General features: G+C 46.3%; 1 pseudogene across 1 annotated transcript in view; it reads left to right on the forward strand.

The window, feature by feature from the left end:
* The first annotated feature begins 379 nt into the window (after nt 1-379).
* Nucleotides 380-21,767, forward strand: part of LOC311131848 — a 23,007-nt pseudogene continuing 1,619 nt past the window's right edge. Inside the window, exons 1-5 of the transcript XR_014615353.1 lie at nt 380-868; nt 5,742-6,091; nt 7,199-7,417; nt 7,799-8,114; nt 19,543-19,763. The product of XR_014615353.1 is annotated as an uncharacterized misc_RNA (transcript). The remainder of the gene's footprint in view (nt 869-5,741; nt 6,092-7,198; nt 7,418-7,798; nt 8,115-19,542; nt 19,764-21,767) is intronic.

The raw sequence follows: 21,767 nt of genomic DNA on the forward strand, positions 1-21,767 counted from the left end.
TTTCCACCACTGTTAACCTTTTCCACCACTGTTAACCTTTTCCACCACTGTTAACCTTTTCCACCACTGTTAAAAAACATAAATAAATATGGTGTGGTTAATGTGTTGTTGATGTTTTCTCGTTTACGCACTTCTGACGTCAAAGATGAATAGGACCGGTGCGCTTCCATGCAGAGAGGTAGAGAGAGAGAATGGTCCGTTCCTTGGGACGTCCGTACCCCATTGAAATTGAAATGTTAAATGGTTAGGGTAAAAGGTAGGAGTTCTGGTTTAGGAAAGAGATATCCCAAGGTTCCCGGATAGTACTGACCGAAATAATTGTTGCCAAAAGAAAAGGGTAACCAATGAAGAACAAACACCATTGTAAATACAACCCATATTTATGTTTATTTATTTTCCCATTTGTACTTTAACTATTTACACATTGTTACAACACTGTATATAGACAGAATATGACATTTGAAATGTCTTTATTCTTTTGGAACTTCTGAGTAATGTTTACTGTTAATGTTTATTGTTTATTTCACTTTTGTTTATTATCTATTTCACTTGCTTTGGCAATGTTAACATACGTTTCCCATGCCAATAAAGCCCTTTGAATTTAATTTAATTGCTGGCTATATGTGATTCACAAGGAGGCTTCGAAATAGCCGCAGTTATTTGCAGTGCTCAATCTAAACTATACCTAGTGCCATTGGCAATGCTGAAGGCTGACTGGTGTTATCAGAGCACATTTTATAGACTTGTAGTCGATAGCAGACGGTCGCTCCTCAAGGCAGTCTGAGTTACCTAACGAATGAACGCAGCGGAGGGTCAGGAATACATTGCGACTCACCTTGAAATCTACCGTATATAAGCAAGCAGTGCGGTAAGTAAATGTGGTATCGCGTCGATGCTGGTACCTATTGCTGTCAAACAAAGAGTCCGCTCATACTGAACTTTGATCATAAGGTTTATTCATATCACAAGATTTCAGCATGAGCTTACCGGTGTCAAGATCACCCGGAGAACGGCATCCCCCGAATTGCAATGGCCGCTCTAACCTCTTCTTCGCTTTTTACCCAGTATATATAATCTTCCCAAGATAGGGGTGGCTCCCTCTACTGTCCAATCCCCTGTCTACAACACACAGACTTCTCTGTCCTATCCGGGGTGTCACTAAAACCGGCTCTCTTTCTGCTAAATAAACATCCTTTCAGGTTCCACTTAAAAACATTAACAAAGTCATAATCTTCATATACGACATAAACTAAATACAATGACCGTCCACACACGGGTAGCGTTTATAGGCTATAGGATCTTATGTAGTCATTTGCATTTAGTGGCGACCTCATGTTTGTATGGGCCGAACAAGCCTAGACGCCTACAATGTAGGCTAATATAATGATACCTTACTTTTGTGCATCAACACGGCACTTGTCCACCTCGCCATTGAAAAGCCATGGCTTTCTTTGTGTGGGTAAAAAAATATAGGTTCTCTATATAGTTTCGACAGCATGTCCGATTTTGGATGAGGAAGGGGTTGACACACAGGCTCTGTCCTGTGTTAACATGATCTGTTCCCGTAAATGTCCAGACCCCTTGGCAGAGTGGTACACGATAGTCTACAGGAACGCCAGCTACTGTCTCCAAAATATAGTCACATCTCAATTACTAAGTATTCCAAAAATAGTATGGTTCTGCAGTTGTTGATTGTAATAATAATGCTATAATGCAGTTATTAGGCTATATATTTGCTGACATTGTGGAGAGTGATTGAAGTGTCTATTGGGAAATATAGACCTTGACCCTTGATAGTACAGAGTGTCAGTTCTGCTGACAGAGTAACTACTGGTACAGTTATACAGCACCCTGCCCTACTGTCTGCCCTACTGTCTGCCCTACTGTCTGTCTGCCCTACTGCCTGTCTGCCCTACTGCCTGCCCTACTGCCTGTCTGCCCTACTGTCTGCCCTACTGCCTGTCTGCCCTACTGCCTGTCTGCCCTACTGCCTGTCTGCCCTACTGCCTGTCTGCCCTACTGCCTGTCTGCCCTACTGTCTGTCTGCCCTACTGTCTGCCCTACTGTCTGTTTGCCCTACTGCCAGTCTGCCCTATTGCCTGCCCTACTGCCTGTCTGTCCTACTGCCTGTCTGCCCTACTGTCTGTCTGCCCTACTGTCTGTCTGCCCTACTGTCTGTCTGCCCTACTGCCCTACTGTCTGTCCTACTGCCTGTCTGCCCTACTGCCTGTCCTACTGTCTGTCTGCCCTACTGCCTGTCTGCCCTACTGCCTGTCCTACTGCCTTTCTGCCCTACTGCCTGTCCTACTGCCTGTCTGCCCTACTGTCTGCCCTACTGTCTGTCCTACTGTCTGTCTGCCCTACCACCTGTCTGCCCTACTGCCTGTCTGCCCTACTGTCTGTCCTACTGCCTGCCTGTCCTACTGCCTGTCTGCCCGACTGTCTGCCCTACTGCCTGTCTGCCCTACTGCCTGTCTGCCCTACTGTCTGTCTGCCCTACTGTCTGCCCTACTGTCTGTTTGCCCTACTGCCAGTCTGCCCTATTGCCTGCCCTACTGCCTGTCTGTCCTACTGCCTGTCTGCCCTACTGTCTGTCTGCCCTACTGTCTGTCTGCCCTACTGTCTGTCTGCCCTACTGCCCTACTGCCCTACTGTCTGTCCTACTGCCTGTCTGCCCTACTGCCTGTCCTACTGTCTGTCTGCCCTACTGCCTGTCTGCCCTACTGCCTGTCCTACTGCCTTCCCTACTGCTTTCCCTACTGCCTGCCTGCCCTACTCCCTGCCCTACTGCCTGCCGTACTGCCTGCCCTACTGCCTGTCCTACTGCCTGTCCTACTGCATGTCCTACTGCCTGCCTGCCCTCCTGCCTGCCCTACTTCTGCCCTACTGCCTGCCCTACTGCCTGCCTGCCGTACTGCCTGCCTGTCCTACTGCCTTCCCTACTGCCTGCCTGTCCTACTGCCTGCCCTACTGCCTGCCTGTCCTACTGCCTGCCTGTCCTACTGCCTGTCCTACTGCCTGCCTGCCCTACTGCCTGCCTGCCGTACTGCCTGCCTGCCCTACTACCTGCCTGACTGCCTGCCTGCCGTACTGCCTGCCAGCCCTACTGCTTGACCTACTGCCTGCCTGCCTGTCCTACTGCCTGCCGTACTGCCTGCCTGCCCTACTGCCTGACCTATTGCCTGCCTGTCTGATTGGAATGTGTCCTCAAGTTGACATCCCAATAGTCTGAAATGGCTTCCTTCCTTCCTTTCCTTGCCTCCTCTGAGTGTGAAATCAAAATGGTGAAAACCCACTGGGAATACAGTGCATTAGGAAAGTATTCAGACCCCTTTTTCCACATTTTGTTATGTTAGAGCCTTATTCTAAAATGGATTCAATAGTTTTTCCCCCTCATCAATCTACACACTATACCCCATAATGACAAAGCAAAGACAGGCGTTTAGAAATATTTGCAAATGTATTTAAAAAAACTACTGATATCACATTTACATAAGTATTCAGACCCTTTACTCAGTACTCTGTTGAAGCACCTTTGGCAGCGATTACAGCCTCGAGTCTTCTTGGGTATGACGCTAAGCTTGGCACGCCTGTATTTGGGGAGTTTCTCCCATTCTGCTCTGCATATCCTCTCAAACTCTGTCAGGTTGGATGGCTGCACAGCTATTTTCAGGTCTCTCCAGAGATGTTTGATCGGGTTCAAGTCCGGGCTCTGGCTGGGCCACTCACGGACATTCAGAGACTTGTCCCGAAGCCACTCCTGCGTTGTCTTGGGTGTGGGCTTAGGGTCGTTGTCCTGTTGGAAGGTGAACCTTCACCCCAGTCTAAGGTCCTGAGCGCTCTGGAGCAGGATCTCTCTGTACTTTGCTCCATTCATCTTTCCCTTGATCCTGACTAGTCTCCCAGTCGATACCACTGAAAAACATCCCCACAGCATGATGCTGCCACCACCATACTTCACCGTAGGGATGGTGCCAGGTTTCCTCCAGACGTGACGTTTGGCATTCAGGCCAAAGAGTTCAATCTTGGTTTCATCAGACCAGAGAGTCCTTTAGGTGCCTTTTGGCAAACTCCAAGCGGACTGTCATGTCCCTTTTACTGAGGAGTGGCTTCCGTCTGGCCACTCTACCATAAAGGCCTGATTGGTGGAGTGCTGCAGAGATGGTTGTCCTTCTGGGTGGTTCTCAGAGGAACTCTGGATCTCTGTCAGAGTGACCATCGGGTTCTTGGTCACATCCCTGACCAAGGCCCTTCTCCCCCGATTGCTCCCCCGGCCAGCTCTAGGAAGAGTCTTGGTGGTTCCAAACTTCTTCCATTTAAGAATGATGGAGGCCACTGTGTTCTTGGGGACCTTCAATGCTGCAGAAATGTTTTGGTACCCTTCCCCTGATCTGTGCCTCAACACAATCCTGTCTCGGAGCTCTAGGGACAATTCCTTCAACCTCATGGCTTGGTTTTGCTCTGACATGCACTGTCAACTGTGGGACCTTATATAGACAGGTGTGTGCCTTTCCAAATCATGTCCAATCAATAGAATTTACCACAGGTGGCCTCCAATCAAGTTGTAGAAACAGCTCAACGATGATCAATGGAAAAAGGATGCACCTGAGCTCAATTTTGTGTCTCACAGCAAAGGGTCTGACTACTTATGTAAATAAATAAACATTTCTAAAAACCTGTTTTCACTTTGTCATTATGGGGTATTGTGTGTAGATTGATTAGGAAACATTTTTGTTTAATCAATTTTAGAATAAGACTGTAACATAACAAAATGTGGAAAAAGTCAAGGGGTCTGAATACTTTCCGAATGCACTGTACACACACACACACACACACACACACACACACACACACACACACACACACACACACACACACACACACACACACACACACACACACACACACTCACTGGTAGAGTGACCTGTATAGTCACCTCTTAGGAATGTTCTTGGCAACAGTTCTGTGTTCTTGGAACCAGATTCCAGTAAGGAGCGTTAGGCCTACCTGTCAGATTCCAGTAAGGAGCGTTAGGCTACCTGTCAGATTCCAGTAAGGAGCGTTAGGGCTACCTGTCAGATTCCAGTAAGGAGCGTTAGGCTACCTGTCAGATTCCAGTAAGGAGCGTTAGGCTACCTGTCTGATTCCAGTAAGGAGCGTTAGGCCTACCTGTCTGATTCCAGTAAGGAGCGTTAGGCCTACCTGTCAGATTCCAGTAAGGAGCGTTAGGCCTACCTGTCAGATTCCAGTAAGGAGCGTTAGGCCTACCTGTCAGATTCCAGTAAGGAGCGTTAGGCCTACCTGTCTGATTCCAGTAAGGAGCGTTAGGCCTACCTGTCAGATTCCAGTAAGGAGCGTTAGGCCTACCTGTCAGATTCCAGTAAGGAGCGTTAGGCCTACCTGTCAGATTCCAGTAAGGAGCGTTAGGCCTACCTGTCAGATTCCAGTAAGGAGCGTTAGGCCTACCTGTCTGATTCCAGTAAGGAGCGTTAGGCCTACCTGTCAGATTCCAGTAAGGAGCGTTAGGCCTACCTGTCAGATTCCAGTAAGGAGCGTTAGGCCTACCTGTCAGATTCCAGTAAGGAGCGTTAGGCCTACGTGTCTGAAGTATTCTGTAATCAGACAGGTGTGTGTAATCCCTCTCTACGGTGTTGGACTGGTTCCTGTGTGTAAAGATTGTCAAAACGTTCTACCTCTTTTTCTCCCCTCCCTCCCTCCCTCCCTCCCTCCCTCTCTCACAGGACTGTAACGCAGACTGCACCATTGGTTCCAGTTCACTAACAGAAGACTGATCTAAAATCAGAATCTAAAGCCAACTTCATCCGACATCAGTAGAGGTCTCCCATAGGCACATATCTAAGATCAGCTCAATCACCCCACTATCCCGACTTTCACCATTAGAGGGTAAAATGCAAAACTGACCTTAGATCAGCGTATCAGACCGAGTTCATCCCAGTCCCCAGCAGTCATGGCGGGGTTCAAGAGAGGTCACGATGGGAAGATCGCCGGGCTGTACGACCTGGACAAGACGTTGGGACGAGGACACTTTGCTGTGGTCAAATTAGCACGCCATGTCTTCACTGGAGAAAAGGTAGATAGCTAAGTCTGTCAATGGTTAATTGGTTGATTAATATAAAGTAATTGTTTTGCAATCATTCTGTAATTATTATTGCATATAAAGGTGACACTTAGTTAAAGACATGTTCCGGAACAACTAGTAAGTATTTTTTAAACCTCACGCTTTGGGCTGGATGTGTCAATGTGTAGCCTAGTTCATACATGTATAATCTATCAGCAGAATTACTCTTACCTCCATTAGCCACGAAGTCCCTAGTTTGAAAGCGACTCTTTTCTGGAAGCTGTGCGGCGCCATTTTCCCTACATTTCCCCACATGTGGGCCAGCCCCCTAGCAATTTGAGTTTCAGCCAATGAGCTTCAGCCCCTCGCCGTTTGAGTGACAGCTAGCAAGATGCACCCACAGCAGAGTGAGAGAGAGAGAGCAATGACGTGGTGCACATATCTGCACATATGTGACGTAGTACGCAATTTCCGGGGACCACCTTTTGGCTAGTGAGCGCTACTTTCAGATCTACTGCCTAAAAAGTATTCAAAAGTACTGGAAATCTCTTTATGTTCAGACTGGACCATGGAGCTGCTGATGATGATGATGTTGTTGATCATTTTGTTGATGATGATGATCAGTGGTGTAAAGTACTTAGAGTAAAAAAACGTTAAAGTACTACTTAAGTCGTTTTTTGGGGGTATCTGTACTTTACTATTTATATCTTAAACATTCCTGAAAAATCTAATGTAGTTTTTACAGCATATATTTTCCCTGACACCCAAAGTACATGTTGAATGCTTAGCATAAGAGAATTTGAAATTATTTATACTTTTACTTTTGATACTTAGGTATATTTTAGCAAATTACATTTACTTTTAATACTTAATTAAGTACACTACCAGTCAAAACTTTTAGAACACCTACTCATTCAAGGGTTTTTCTTTATTTTTAATATTTTTTACATTGTAGAATAATAGTGAAGACATCAAAACTATGAAATAACACATATGGAATCATGTAGTGACCAAAAAAGTGTTAAAACAAATCAAAATATATTTTATATTTGAGATTCTTCAAATAGCCACCCTTTGCCTTGATGACAGCTTTGCACACTCTTGGCATTACTATTCCAGGTAGCTGTGAAGGTGATAGATAAATCCAGGTTGGACCCGGTGGCCAGAGCTCACCTGTTCCAGGAGGTCAGGTGTATGAAGCTGGTGCAACACCCCAATGTGGTGCGTCTGTACGAGGTCATCGATACGCAGACCAAGCTCTACCTCATCCTGGAGCTGGGTGATGGAGGAGACATGTACGACTGCATCATGAAGCACGACGGAGGACTCACAGAGGAGGTATGTGGTGGGTGTGGGAGTGTGTGTGTGGTGGTGGGGGAGTGGGTGGGTGTTGTTGGGGGAGATGGTGGGTGTTGTTGGGGGAGATGGTGGGTGTTGTTTGGGGAGATGGTGGGTGTTGTTGGGGGAGATGGTGGGTGTTGTTGGGGGAGATGGTGGGTGTTGTTGGGGGAGATGGTGGGTGTTGTTGGGGGAGTGTGTGTGTGTTGTTGGGGGAGTGTGTGTGTGTGTGTGTGTGTGTGTGTGTGTTTGTGTTCATGCTTACATTTATATTTGTGTTTGATCAAAGAGACCTACAGCAGCCTTCTAAATATCCTACCAAATGTTATGACCAGAATACTAAAGCTGAACATTTGTTCTCTCCTCTCCTTCTCCCTCCAGGTGGCGAAGCGTTATTTTGCCCAGATTGTCCAATGCCATCTCCTACTGCCACCGGCTACACGTGGTGCACCGCGACCTCAAGCCGGAGAATGTGGTGTTCTTCGAGAAGCAGGGCCTGGTCAAGCTCACTGACTTTGGCTTCAGCAACAAGTTCCAGCCAGGAGAGAACCTGACCACATCCTGTGGCTCTCTGGCCTACCACATCCTGTGGCTCTCTGGCCTGTCACATCCTGTGGCTCTCTGGCCTGTCACATCCTGTGGCTCTCTGGCCTGTCACATCCTGTGGCTCTCTGGCCTGCTCAGCACCAGAGATTCTGCCGGTAGATGAATATGATGCGCCTTCCGTGGGTGAGTGTCTCCCAGATAACTACTGACGTTCCCACAACTTTAGAGAACGTTCCCTTAAAGAGTCTCATTCATTACCTAACGTTTTCATAGGAATCTTTCAGTGACATGCAAGGACTGTTTCCATGAGACCATTCCCTTATTGTCAAACAGAACTTACACAGAACATAGCAACCATGTTGCTATAGCAACCATGTAAGATATTAATATTCTACACGTGCTTCCTGGGAACGTTTCAAGAACATTCATGTGTCCAGTTTTCTGAAGGTTAGAATAATATTCCATCGTTGTCCCAGCAAACTTACGCAGAACTTACATTCAATTAGTCCGGGTCATGGACTCTACAAGGTGTCGAAAGCGTTCCACAGGGATGCTGGCCCATGTTGACTCCAATGCTTCCCACTGTTGTGTCAAGTTGTCTGGATGTCCTTCGGGTGGTGGACCGTTCTTTATTTAAATTAAGATTTTATTTGATATTTTATCAACAGTACATACACATATAAACGATGACATCATACAAACAACTACACCAATAGTTTATATTGTTTTCTAAGAGATTGTCAGTTGGATAGGCTCTCTGCAAGGTTTGGTATGTCTTACCTATCATATGAATATCCTTTTCTGACTCAAATAGGATTCCCTCCAGATTGCTCTTATGTCCAAAAGATTTCAAATTGAAATTCTGCGATATAAAACATTTAAGTTGGATGTATTTGAAAATATCTACATTGGTCAATCCAAAATTGCTTTTTAAAGCAGTCATGGAAATACATCTATTTCCTGTTACCAAGTCAATTAAGGTGTCTATGCCTTTAGTTTTCCATGTGGGCCAATTTATCAATGAACTCTGAAAAGCTCTCCAAGTATTTGTTCCATAAGGTTGTGTTTCTAGGGAGTGATATTGGTTCTTGTAGAATACGTTTCATTTTCTTCCATATTGTTATTAATGTTCTTAGCTTTATCTTTTGAAAACAGACACGTAAAAAGACTCTGGGGATGAGCGTGTGTGTCTTCAACATGGACCCATTGTTCCTCCTTAGTGCATTTAACTACAGCGTGTATGTCACAAGTAAAAGCCCTGAGTAGCGAGTTGATACAATTCCATGTGTCACGATCGCTGACAGATGAAGCGGACCAAGGCGCAGCGTGATAAGCGGGGCGGCAGGTAGCTTAGTGGGTAAGAGCGTTGTGCCAGTAACCGAAAGGTCGCTGGTTCTAATCCCCGAGCCGACTAGGTGAAAAATCTGTCGATGTGCCCTTAAGCAAGGCACTTAACCCTAATTGCTCCTGTAAGTCGCTCTGGATAACAGTGTCTGCTAAATAACTTAAATGTAAAATAAGCGTACATACTTTATTGCGTACACAACACGAACCAAAACAATAAACCAAACGATACGTGAAGTCCTAGGTTATACACAAAACCTTACGGAACAAAGATCCCACAAAAACTAACATGCCAAAAGGCTGCCTAAGTATGGTCCCCAATCAGAGACAACGAGCTACTGCTGTCTCTGATTGGGAACCACCCTGGCCAACATAGATATAAACGATCTAGAACGAAACACATAGAAAACTAAACAATGAAAATCCACACCCTGGCTCAACATTTAAGAGTCCCCAGAGCCAGGGCGTGACACCATGTCTGGAAGGTTCAACACTCTCAGACAGGAAAATGTAAAACGTTCCTTTTTATTCTGTTTTATTTTTTATTTTATTTTTTATATAAAGTATTTTATGACTTTTTTAAAGAATGTCTTCGGTGGGGTAATTGGTATTACTGAAAATAAATACCATTCTTGATACACACGGGAAACTGTTGAGCGTGAAAAACCCAGCAGCGTTGCAGTTCTTGACACAAACCGGTGCGCCTGGCACCTACTGCCATACCCCGTTCAAAGGCACGTAAATCTTTCTTCTTGCCCATTCACCCTTCTTGCCCATTCACCCTCTGAATGGCACACATACACAAACCATGTCTCAATTGTCTCAAGGCTTATAAATCCTTCTTTAACCTGTCTCCTCCCACTGACTGAAGTGGATTTAACAAGTGACATCAATAAGGGATCGTAGCTTTCACCTGGATTCACCTGGTCAATCTATGTCATGGAAAGAGCAGGTGTCCTTAATGTTTAGTACACTCAGTGTATAGTTGTCTAGTGTTGGTGGGGCATATAACCCTGTCTTAATGTCACTCCTGATTCACTATGATCAGCAACAAAATGTTTTTTTCTTGAGTGTACTTACTTCAACAGAGCTGAGATTTACTTCAGAGCGCATTCACCCTGTTGCTTACAACTATCAAGTTGTTTCAGATCTACGCAAGTGAACAGGGGTTACTTCTGGAAACGGCCCAATAACATATGTTCCTGAGAATGTGACTTCACTAGCAGGTCTCGAACCCAGGCCACCAGCACCAATGACGAACACCCTAACCACTGTCCCAAGAAGGGATATCTCTATGACATGTGCTTATTGAGCCGGTATAGTTAGGCCCTGTCCAGAGGCAAACCCGAACCCAGGGTTTCTCAAACTCAGTCTTCAGGACCCAAAGGGGGTGCACGTTTTGTTGTAGTGTTAGGGCAAAAACCAAAACGTGCACCCCCTTGGGATCCCGAGGACCGAGTTTGGGAAACGCTGCCCTAACCCCTTCTCCCTAGGCACTTGCGTAGATCTGAAACTGCTTACACACGTTTTCAAAACTATGTCGCCTTTTTTCAAAACTCTACACACAATTCCCAAAACTGCACACACAAAATGCAAAATGCTTCACATCTCCTTCAAAATGTAACACTGCATTTAAAATGCCATAAACACATTGTCAGAATGAAGCATTTGCATCAAATGGCAAACACTACTTTCATAATTGTACATGTTTGGATATACCATGTAAACACTGTTGTTCTAAATCTAAAGCTCTTTGGTCTTTCATAGGCTTATATCTACATTTCAATACAATGTTCTACAGTGAAAGTAATCTGCTGAGAGGGGTAACAAGTACACTGTAAACACCAATGCAATGTAGAAACAAAAAATATTTATTAGGCCAAACATTACTGTTGTATACAGCAGCATACAACAAAACCATAAACATATGTAAACCAAAAGTATATTCTTTAGAATACAGTAAAGAACACAATTGTGTGTGGGGGGTCCCGGGGGGGGCAGTCCAGGAAATGGTAGGGGGGGGGGGGGCAGTCACCAGTGCTAAGCTACGCTTCATCTCTTCTCCGGGCTGGGTCTGGCCACAATACTTCGTCCACATCACAAGATAAGTTTTCTCTTGCCAAACATCGAGGGAAGTACTGTATCTCCTAGCATGGCGTATCCAACCTTGGACAGTGGCTTTCCTCTATGTCCCCACATGCGTCCTCCATTGCCTGGAGAAGCGGCATGCGGGCATAGGGTTGGCGATCATACACTTTCCAGCGCCAGGCTGAGAAGAATTCCTCTATGGGATTTAGAAAAGGTGAATATGGGGGTAGGTACAAAACTACAAATTGTGGATGGGTGGCAAACCAGTTTTGGACCAGAACAGCCCGGTGAAAACTAACATTGTCCCATATAACCACAAATCTAGCAGGCTCCTGATCTGGATCAGGGACAAGCATTGTGTAAATTGCATCCAGAAAAGTGAGCATATGGCCGGTGTTGTACGGACCCAGTGTGGCATTGTGATGGAGGACCCCGTTTTGAGTGATGGCAGCACACATAGTTATATTACCCCCACGCTGTCCAGGGACATTGGTAATTGCCCTCTGTCATATTACATTTCTTCCGCGGCACCTGGTTTTGGTGAGGTTGAAGCCAACCTCATCCACATAAATACATGTACATGGGCATCCATCTCCAATACTCTCTGTAACAGACAAAAGGATATACAGATGAGTAAATATGGTATGTCTGAAGGACTGGAAGTAGTGTTGCATACATACCTCTACAAAGTCATGTCGCAGATTCTTGACTCTGTCAGAGTTTCTCTCAAATGGCACCATGTAAAGTTGTTTCATCGTCACTTGGTGCCGTTGGAGGATGCGTTGTATGGTCGACAGGCTTACAGCATTGATGTTGTTAAATATGGTGTCATTATTCAAGATATGTTCTCTTATCTCTCAAATCCTAAATGCATTGTTGGCCAAAACCATATGTATAATTGCAGTCTCTTGTACATCTGTAAACAAGCGTCCTCGTCCTCCATGATGTCTTTGCCTTTCCACTCTGTACAGAATTCAAACACAGTATGTGTTCAGCATAGGAACTGTAAACAATGTACACAAAAATGTAGTACAGCATGATAACCAACCTCATTCATTCAATGCAGTGCAGTAAATGGATGGCTTAGAGTTACAAATGTTTATGCAATACTATGCAGTCATACGTATTTTACAGTACATTACTGTAATGCTAAAATAGTCATTAGATAGTTGCATACCTGTTCTCATTTCTGAAGGTTCGAATTATGGACGCCACTGTAAATCGACTCAAGTTGGGCTGGACTCTCAGTCCAGCCTCTCTCATGGTCAAACCGTGGTTGATCACATGATCAACAAGTGTTGCCCTAATCTCATCAGAGATGGCTCTCCTTCCTTCTCTTCTTTGCCCTCGTCCTCTTCTTCCTCTTCCTCTTCCTCTTCCTCTTCCTCTTCCTCTTCCTCCTACTCCTCCTCCTCCTCTTCCAACTATTCGTCTTTGAATTTGTCCTCGTTGTTGTCCCCTGCCTCTCCCTCCTACTCCTCTTGCTCTCTGTCCATTGTTGGCATCCATTGATCAAAACAGTCCTATACTACAGTAAAGCAGTGATTGGTTAGTGATCAGTTAAGCAATTAGTGTTTGCACATGTGAGGAGTGTGTGTGTGTCCTGGTGAATAAGTGTAGCATTTTGATTGGTTGTGTTTGGAAAAGGAAAGCAAGTCACTTCCTGTTAGATTTTTGTGTTTTAGGTAGAGAATTGTGTGTAGTGTTTTGAAAAAAGTGTTTTATGTAATTGACAACTGAGTCAAAGGCTGAGAAATAGCTTATGGTTTTGGAGATTTGGTGTGTAGTTTTGCACTTTGAGTGAGAGGTTTCAAAAATCGTTTGACATGAAAAGATTTTGTGTGTAAGCAGTTGGAAAAAACTGTAAAAGTACACTCAAGAAAAACTATTTTATTGATTCAGGAGTACCATTAAAACAGGGTAAAACGCCCCACCAACATTAGACCACCATACAGAAAGCCCTTAAATTTCTGAAATAAGTCAATCAATTCAATGATGAGAGAATAGTCAGATTACCTGACACAGACATGGTGGTGTAGCAGAAAACTCGGAATGTCGTGAACCACGAGGTTGTGAGTTCTAATCTCAGGTGAGGACATGCTACATAATAATTACTGTATAAATGAACATGCATATTGTAGTCATGTATGTCAAAATATGTCAGCTGTGTGTGTGTCCCTAACCTTGCCAACAGACAAAGAGCTGTGATTGGATCAGTGGTTCACCAATCAGGGCCTTGATGGACTCGGCAACAGTAACAAGGCATGATGTTTAATGAAACAATAATTTTTTGGGAGAACATTTCTTTGGGACCATCAAGTGACGACTGATACACAGGAATGTTCCCATGAAACGTGTCTAGAATGCACGTAAGTCTCCTGAGTGGTGCAGTGGTCTAAGGCACTGCATCGCAGTGCTAGCTGTGCCACTAGAGATCCTGGTTCGAATCCAGGCTCTGTCGCAGCCGGCCGCGACCGGGAGACTCATGGGCAGCGCACAATTGGCCTAGCGACGTCCAGGGTAGGGGAGGGAATGGCCGGCAGGGATGTAGCTCAGTCGATAGAGTATGCCGTTTGCAACGCCAGGGTTGTGGGTTTGATTCCCACTGGGGACCAGTATGAAAAATAAATAACGTATTCACTAACTGTAAGTCGCTCTGGATAAGAGCGTCTGGTAAATGTAGAACATTAATACATTATATTCTGAGAACATGGCAACCATGTTCTGTGTATATTTGATGGAATATTCTCCTAACCCTAAACAAACTGGACACTAATGTTTTTTGCAACGTCCCATAAAACGTGTCTAGAACATTGTTGCATATTCTGAGAACATTGTAACCACGTTCTCATAACTTTAACACCAAAACATGCTAAAAAGGTTCTCAGAAGGTTTTTGCTAACATAGATAGAATGGTCTCCTAACTAACGGAAAACTGGACACTCAAACATTACGGATAACATTACAAAAACGTTCTCTCTCCCTAGAATTGTTAGCTGGGCTGTTGGTGGGACTGTGTGTGTGCTGGGGGGAGGGTATATTTTGTATGTGGGTTGGGGGGGGGGGCGGGGGGTATGGGATCTGTGTGTGCTGGGGGTGGGGCGTGTGTGTGTGAAGGGTCTGATTTCAAACTGGCTTATTGTGATTTATCAACAGTGGCAGGTTGTTATCTTTACTTCAGATTTGTGATGTTTTCTCTCATTCTCTTCATCTCTCTCACACTCTTTCTCTCTTTATGCCTGTGTCTGTCTGTTTCTCTCCATAGTCCAGTGTGTGTTCTTAAATGTTTTTATAAGATCACTTTTTTTGTTGGTCCAACTGAAATGTGACTTCCACTTTTAACCCAACCCCTCACATACAGGTTTTGGAGTGGGGGCTGCCCCCCAGGGAGTTGTTGTGGGGGGTTAAGTGCCTTGCTCAAGGGCACAACGGCAGGCAATGTTATCTAGGATTTGATACCAGCAACCCTGTGGTTGCCAGCTCACTTCCCACCAGATTATTCCCCATTGGACCCGGATTCGAACTGGCAACCGTCCGGTTTCTGGCTCTCCTCTCTAACCGCTAGGCTACCTGCCACCCCTAATGGGAACAGTACATACCTGTACAGACCTCCATCTGTCCCAGGTGAACAGGCAGTTTCTCTATAGACCAAGCTAATAATGACCCTTATAGTTGGCACTTGGCAGCAGGGTGGGGGTCAATTCCATTTCAATTCGTCAATACAGTCATGAGGAAGTAAACTAAAATTCTAATTCTAACTGTTTTCTCATTGAAAAGCATTGAGCATTTTTTTTCAGTTTAAGTATAAATTTCAGTTTATTTCTTGAATTGAAATGGAACTGAGCCCAACCCTGCTTGGCAGACACACTGGCACACTTTCCCAGCTACTAATGACAGAGATGGTCGAGAGGTTAGCACCTTAGCTAATGACAGAGATGGTCGAGAGGTTAGCGCCTTAGCTAATGACAGAGATGGTTGAGAGGTTAGCGCCTTAGCTAATGACAGAGATGGTCGAGAGGTTAGCGCCTTAGCTAATGACAGAGATGGTTGAGAGGTTAGCGCCTTAGCTAATGACAGAGATGGTTGAGAGGTTAGCGCCTTAGCTAATGACAGAGATGGTTGAGAGGTTAGCGCCTTAGCTAATGACAGAGATGGTTGAGAGGTTAGCGCCTTAGCTAATGACAGAGATGGTTGAGAGGTTAGCGCCTTAGCTAATGACAGAGATGGTCGAGAGGTTAGCGTCTTAGCTGGTAATAATATGCCTCGCTGTATCTCTTTATGTTCTGATGGGGGAAGAGGTAGATAGCTCCCAAATCAATACTGAAAAAAAATATAAACACAACAATTTCAAAGATTTTGCTTGAGTTACAGCTCATATAAGGAAATCAGTCAATTGAAAGAAATTAATTAGGCCCTAATCTATGGATTTCACATGACTGGGCAGGGGCGCAGCCATGGGTGGGCTTGGGAGGGCATAGGCCCACCCACTTGGAAGCCAGGTCCACCCACTGTAGAGCCAGGCCCAGCCAATCAGAATGAGTTTTACCCAACAAAAATGCTTTATTATAGACAGAAATACTCCTCAGCACACATTTTATAGTGGCCTTTAATTGTCCCTAGCACAAGGTGCACCTGTGTAATGATCATTCTGTTTAATCAGCTTCTTGATATGCCACACCTGTCAGGTGGATGGATTATCTTGACAAATGATTAAATGCTCACTAGCAGGGATGTAAACTAATTTGTGCACATAAGTATTTTGTGTATATGGAACAATTCTGGGATCTTTTATTTCAGCTCATGAAACATGGGACCAGCACTTTACATTACAGTTGCGTTTATATTTTTCTTATTTTTGAGTGTGAGAGAGAGGAGAGGATCCTCTACTGCAGGGCTAGAGCTAAGATACAACTGGTCCCCATAACAACCAGATACCCATAACAACGTGCTACCCACAACAACCTGCTCCCCATAACAACCTGCTACCCATAACAACCATCCTCTACTGCAGGGCTAGAGCTAAGATACAACCTGCTACCCATAACAATCTCCTCCTCTCTCTCACCCTCTCCTCCTCTCTCTTGGTCTCTCATCCTCTCTCTCACCCTCTCCTCCTCTCTCTCACCCTCTCCTCCTCTCTCTCACCCTCTCCTCCTCTCTCTTGGTCTCTCATCCTCTCTCTCACCCTCTCCTCCTCTCTCTCACCCTCTCCTCCACTCTCTCACCCTCTCCTCCTCTCTCTTGGTCTCTCATCCTCTCTCTCACCCTCTCCTCCTCTCTCTTGGTCTCTCATCCTCTCTCTCACCCTCTCCTCCTCTCTCTCACCCTCTCCTCCTCTCTCTTGGTCTCTCATCCTCTCTCTCACCCTCTCCTCCTCTATCTCACCCTCTCCTCCTCTCTCTCACCCTCTCCTCCTCTCTCTTGGTCTCTCCTCCTATCTCTTGGTCTCTCCTCCTATCTCTTGGTCTCTCCTCCTATCTCTTGGTCTCTCCTCCTATCTCTTGGTCTCTCCTCCTCTCTCTTGGTCTCTCCTCCTATCTCTTGGTCTCTCCTCCTCTCTCTCACACTCTCCTCCTCTCTCTCACCCTCTCATCCTCTCTCTTGGTCTCTCTCCCTCTTTCTTTTTCATTTTATTTATATTACTTTTTAATTTAGTCAACCTGTGAGGTGCTAGGAGAAACACATTATTGATATTATATTGAAGAAAAGGATGGCTGTTATGGGTAGCAGGTTGTATCTTAGCCCTAGCCCTGCAGTGGAGGATGGTTTATATGGGCAGCAGGTTGTTATGGGGACCAGGTTGTTATGGGGACCAGGTTGTATCTGAGCTCTTGCCCTGCAGTAGAGGATGGTTGTTATGGGGACCAGGTTGTATCTTAGCTCTAGCCCTGCAGTAGAGGATGGTTGTTATGGGGAGCAGGTTGTTATGGGGACCAGGTTGTATCTTACCTCTAGCCCTGCAGTAGAGTATGGTTGTTATTTGGAGCAGGTTGTTATGGGGACCAGGTTGTATCGAATCTCTAGCCCTGCAGTAGAGGATGGTTGTTATGGGGAGCAGGTTGTTATGGGGACCAGGTTGTATCTTAACTCTTGCTCTGCAGTAGAGGATGGTTGTTACGGGGACCAGATTGTTATGGGGAGCGGGTTGTTATGGGGACCAGGTTGTATCTTAACTCAAGCCCTGCAGTAGAGGATGGTTGTTATTTGGAGCAGGTTGTTATGGGGACCAGGTTGTATCGAATCTCTAGCCCTGCAGTAGAGGATGGTTGTTATGGGGAGCAGGTTGTTATGGGGACCAGGTTGTATCTTACCTCTAGCCCTGCAGTAGAGGATGGTTGTTATGTGGACCAGATTGTTATGGGGAGCGGGTTGTTATGGGGACCAGGTTGTATCTTAACTCAAGCCTTGCAGTAGAGGATGGTTGTTATTTGGAGCAGGTTGTTATGGGGACCAGGTTGTATCGTATCTCTTGCCCTGCAGTAGAGGATGGTTGTTATGGGGAGCAGGTTGTATCTTAACTCTTGCCCTGCAGTAGAGGATGGTTGTTACGGGGAGCAGGTTGTTATGGGGACCAGGTTGTATCTTACCTCTAGCCCTGCAGTAGAGGATGGTTGTTATGTGGACCAGGTTGTTATGGGGAGCGGGTTGTTATGGGGACCAGGTTGTATCTTAACTCAAGCCCTGCAGTAGAGGATGGTTGTTATGGGGACCAGGTTGTAATGGGTACCAGGTTGTATCTTAGCTCTTGCCCTGCAGTTGAGGATGGTTGTTATGGGGACCAGGTTGTATCTTAGCTCTAGCCCTGTAGTAGAGGATGGTTGTTATGTGGACCAGGTTGTTATGGGGAGCAGGCTGTTATGGGGACCAGGTTGTATCTTAGATCTAGCCATGCAGCAGAGGATGGTTGTTATGGGGAGCAGGTTGTTATGGGGACCAGGTTGTATCTTAACTCTAGCCCTGCAGTAGAGGATGGTTGTTATGGGGAGTAGGTTGTTTTGGGGAGCAGGTTGTTATGGGGACCAGGTGTATCTTAGCTCTAGCCCTGCAGTTGAGGATGGTTGTTATGGGGACCAGGTTGTAATGGGTAACAGGTTGTATCTTAGCTCTTGCCCTGTAGTAGAGGATGGTTGTTATGGGGAGCAGGTTGTTATGGGGACCAGGTTGTATCTTACCTCTAGCCCTGCAGTAGAGGATGGTTGTTATTTGGAGCAGGTTGTTATGGGGAGCAGGTTGTTATGGGTACCAGGTTGTATCTTAGCTCTAGCCTTGCAGTAGAGGATGATTGTTATGGGGACCAGGTTGTTATGGGGACCTGGTAGTTATGGGGAGCAGGTTGTATCTTAGCTCCAGCCCTGCAGTAGAGGATGGTTGTCATGGGGAACATGTTGTATCTTAGCTCTAGCCCTGCAGTAGAGAATACAGAGGGCGTTATTATTCTACAGCTAGTACGAGACACTGTGACAAACTCTCCTTAAATATTTATCCAAGAAACTGTCAGCCAGCTGTTTTATAAATAAAGTTATCCAGATGCTCTCAGCCCACTGGTTTATAAATAAAGTTATCCAGGAAGTTGTCTGCCCTATGACAGGGTTATGAGGGACTGGGGTCACGGTTGCTAAAAAACCTACAGTACCATCTCTCTTTCTTTCTTTCTTTCTTTCTTTCTTTCTCTTTCTTTCTTTCTTTCTTTCTTTCTTTCTTTCTTTCTCTCTTTCTTTCTTTCTTTCTTTCTTTCTTTCTTTCTTTCTCTCTTTCTTTCTTTCTTTCTTTCTTTCTTTCTTTCTTTCTCTCTTTCTTTCTTTCTTTCTTTCTTTCTTTCTTTCTTTCTTTCTTTCTTTCTTTCTTTCTTTCTTTCTTTCTTTCTTTCTTTCTTCTTCTCTCTCTCTCGCTCTTTCCCCCCTCTTTCTCTGTCTGTCTTTCTTGCCTGTCTCTCATTAATTATTCTTTCTGTCTGTTGTTTATTCTCTCTTTCACATCTACACCTTGCACCAGGTATATGAAGGACCAATAGGGTGCTGAGCGCTCTCTCTCTCTCCCCGTCTCTCTCTCTCTCTCTTTCCCCATTTATCTCTCTCTCCCCCGTCTCTCTCTCCCCCGTCTCTCTCTCTCTCTCTGTGTCCCTCTCTCTCTGCCCTGTCTCGCTCTCTCTCGCTATCATGCTCTCTCTCCATCTCTCGCTCCCCCCTCCCTCCCTCTATTTCTCTCTCTTTCTCTCTCTCTCTGTAGATATCTGGAGTCTGGGAGTGATTTTGTTCATGTTGGTGTGTGGTCACCCGTCATTCCAGGAGGCCAATGACAGCGAGACCCTCACCATGATCATGGACTGCAAATACACAGTACCATCACACATCTCCTCAGCCTGCAGAGAGTGAGTTACACACACACACAAACGCACACACGTGCGTTCGACACACACCCTCTATTTGTACTCAGTAGGTGCTGCATATTTAATGTCTATAGAGGTGTGAAGAGCAAGAGAGGAGTGGAGAGCAGAGGGGAAGAGAGGAGAGCAGAGGGGAAGAGAGGAGAGCAGAGGGGAAGAGAGGAGAGCAGTGGAGAGCAGAGGGGAAGAGAGGAGAGGAGAGGAGAGGAGAGGAGAGGGAGGAGAGGAGAGGAGAGGAGAGGAGAGGAGGAGAGAGAGAGGAGAGGAGAGGAGAGGAGAGGAGAGGAGGAGAGGAGAGGAGAGGAGAGGAGAGGAGAGGAGAGGAGAGGAGAGGAGAGGGAAGAGAGGAGAGCAGAGGGAAGAGAGGAGAGCAGAGGAGAGCAGAGGGGAAGAGAGGAGAGGAGAGGAGAGGAGAGGAGAGGAGAGAGAGGAGAGGAGAGGAGAGGAGAGGAGAGGAGAGGAGAGGAGAGGAGAGGAGAGGAGAGGAGAGGAGAGGAGAGAGAGGAGACAGAGGGGAAGAGAGGAGAGGAGAGGGGAAGAGAGGAGAGCAGAGGGGAAGAGAGGAGAGGAGAGAGAGGGAGGAGAGGAGAGGAGAGGAGAGGAGAGGAGAGGAGAGGAGAGGAGAGGAGAGGAGAGGAGAGGAGAGGAGAGGAGAGGAGAGGAGAGGAGAGGAGAGGAGAGGAGATGGGAAGAGAGGAGAGCAGATGGGAGAGAGGAGAGCAGAGGAGAGCAGAGGAGAGCAGAGTAGAGGAGAGGAGAGGAGAGGAGAGGAGAAGAGAGGAGAAGGAGGAGGGAAGAGGGGAGAGAGGAGGAGAGAGGGGAAGAGAGGAGAGCACAGGGGAGGGGAAGAGAGGAGAGGACAGGGGAGGGAGAGGAGAGGAGAGGAGAGGAGAGGAGAGAGAGGAGAGGAGAGGAGGAGGAGGAGAGGAGAGGAGAGGGAGGGAGAGGAGAGGAGAGAGAGGGAGGAAGAGAGGAGAGGGAGCAGAGGGGAGAGGAGGAGAGCAGAGGGGAGAGAGAGAGAGAGGAGAGGGAGAGAGGAGGAAGGAGAGGAGAGAGAGAGAGGAGAGGAGAGGAGAGGAGAGGAGAGGAGAGGAGAGGAGAGGAGAGGAGAGGAGAGGAGAGGAGAGGAGAGGAGAGGAGAGGAGAGGAGAGGAGAGGAGAGGAGAGAGAGGAGAGAGAGGAGAGCAGAGGGGAAGAGAGGAGAGCAGAGGAGAGGAGAGGAGAGCAGAGGAGAGGGGAAGAGAGGAGAGAGAGGAGAGGAGAGCAGAGGGGAAGAGAGGGAGCAGAGAGGGAAGAGAGGAGAGCAGAGGGAAGAGAGGAGAGCAGAGGGGAAGAGAGGAGAGCAGAGTGGAAGAGAGGAGAGCAGAGGGGAAGAGGAGAGGATTGGAGAGGAGAGGAGAAGAGAGGAGAGCAGAGGGGAAGAGAGGAGAGCAGAGGGGAAGAGAGGAGAGCAGAGGAGGGAAGAGAGGAGAGCAGAGGAGAGGAGAGGAGAGGGAAAGAGAGGAGAGCAGAGGAGAGGAGGAAGAGGAGAGCAGAGGAGAGGAGAGGGGAAGAGAGGAGAGATGGTTTGTGGAGAGAGGAAAGATAGTGGAAAAAGACAGTATCTCTCCTCTCTCTCTGCAGTAGTAGGGCGGCAGGTAGCTTAGTGGGTTAAGAGCGTTGTGCCAGTAACGGAAAGGTCGCTGGTTCTAATCCCCGTGCCGACTAGGTGAAAAATCTGTCGATGTGCCCTTGAGCAAGGCACTTAACCCTAATTGCTCCTGTAAGTCACTCTGGATAAGAGCTGTCTGCTAAATGACTAAAATGTTGTTGTTTTTTATGTTAGTAGCCCAGCCCCTGTCGCAATGCTGTGTTAAGTTGAGTGTATCTCTGATGCTTCCATTAAAACGTCAGGCTAATAAATGTTAACATTGTTCTGCTGCTGTATTGAGCCAACTCTGGCAGTGAGTGTGTTTGTATGTGTACACACAGAAGACTTCTGACTAGGCT

The sequence above is a fragment of the Coregonus lavaretus genome (genome assembly GCF_964263955.1).
Source record: "Coregonus lavaretus genome assembly, chromosome: 7".
Lineage (NCBI taxonomy): Eukaryota > Metazoa > Chordata > Actinopteri > Salmoniformes > Salmonidae > Coregonus > Coregonus lavaretus.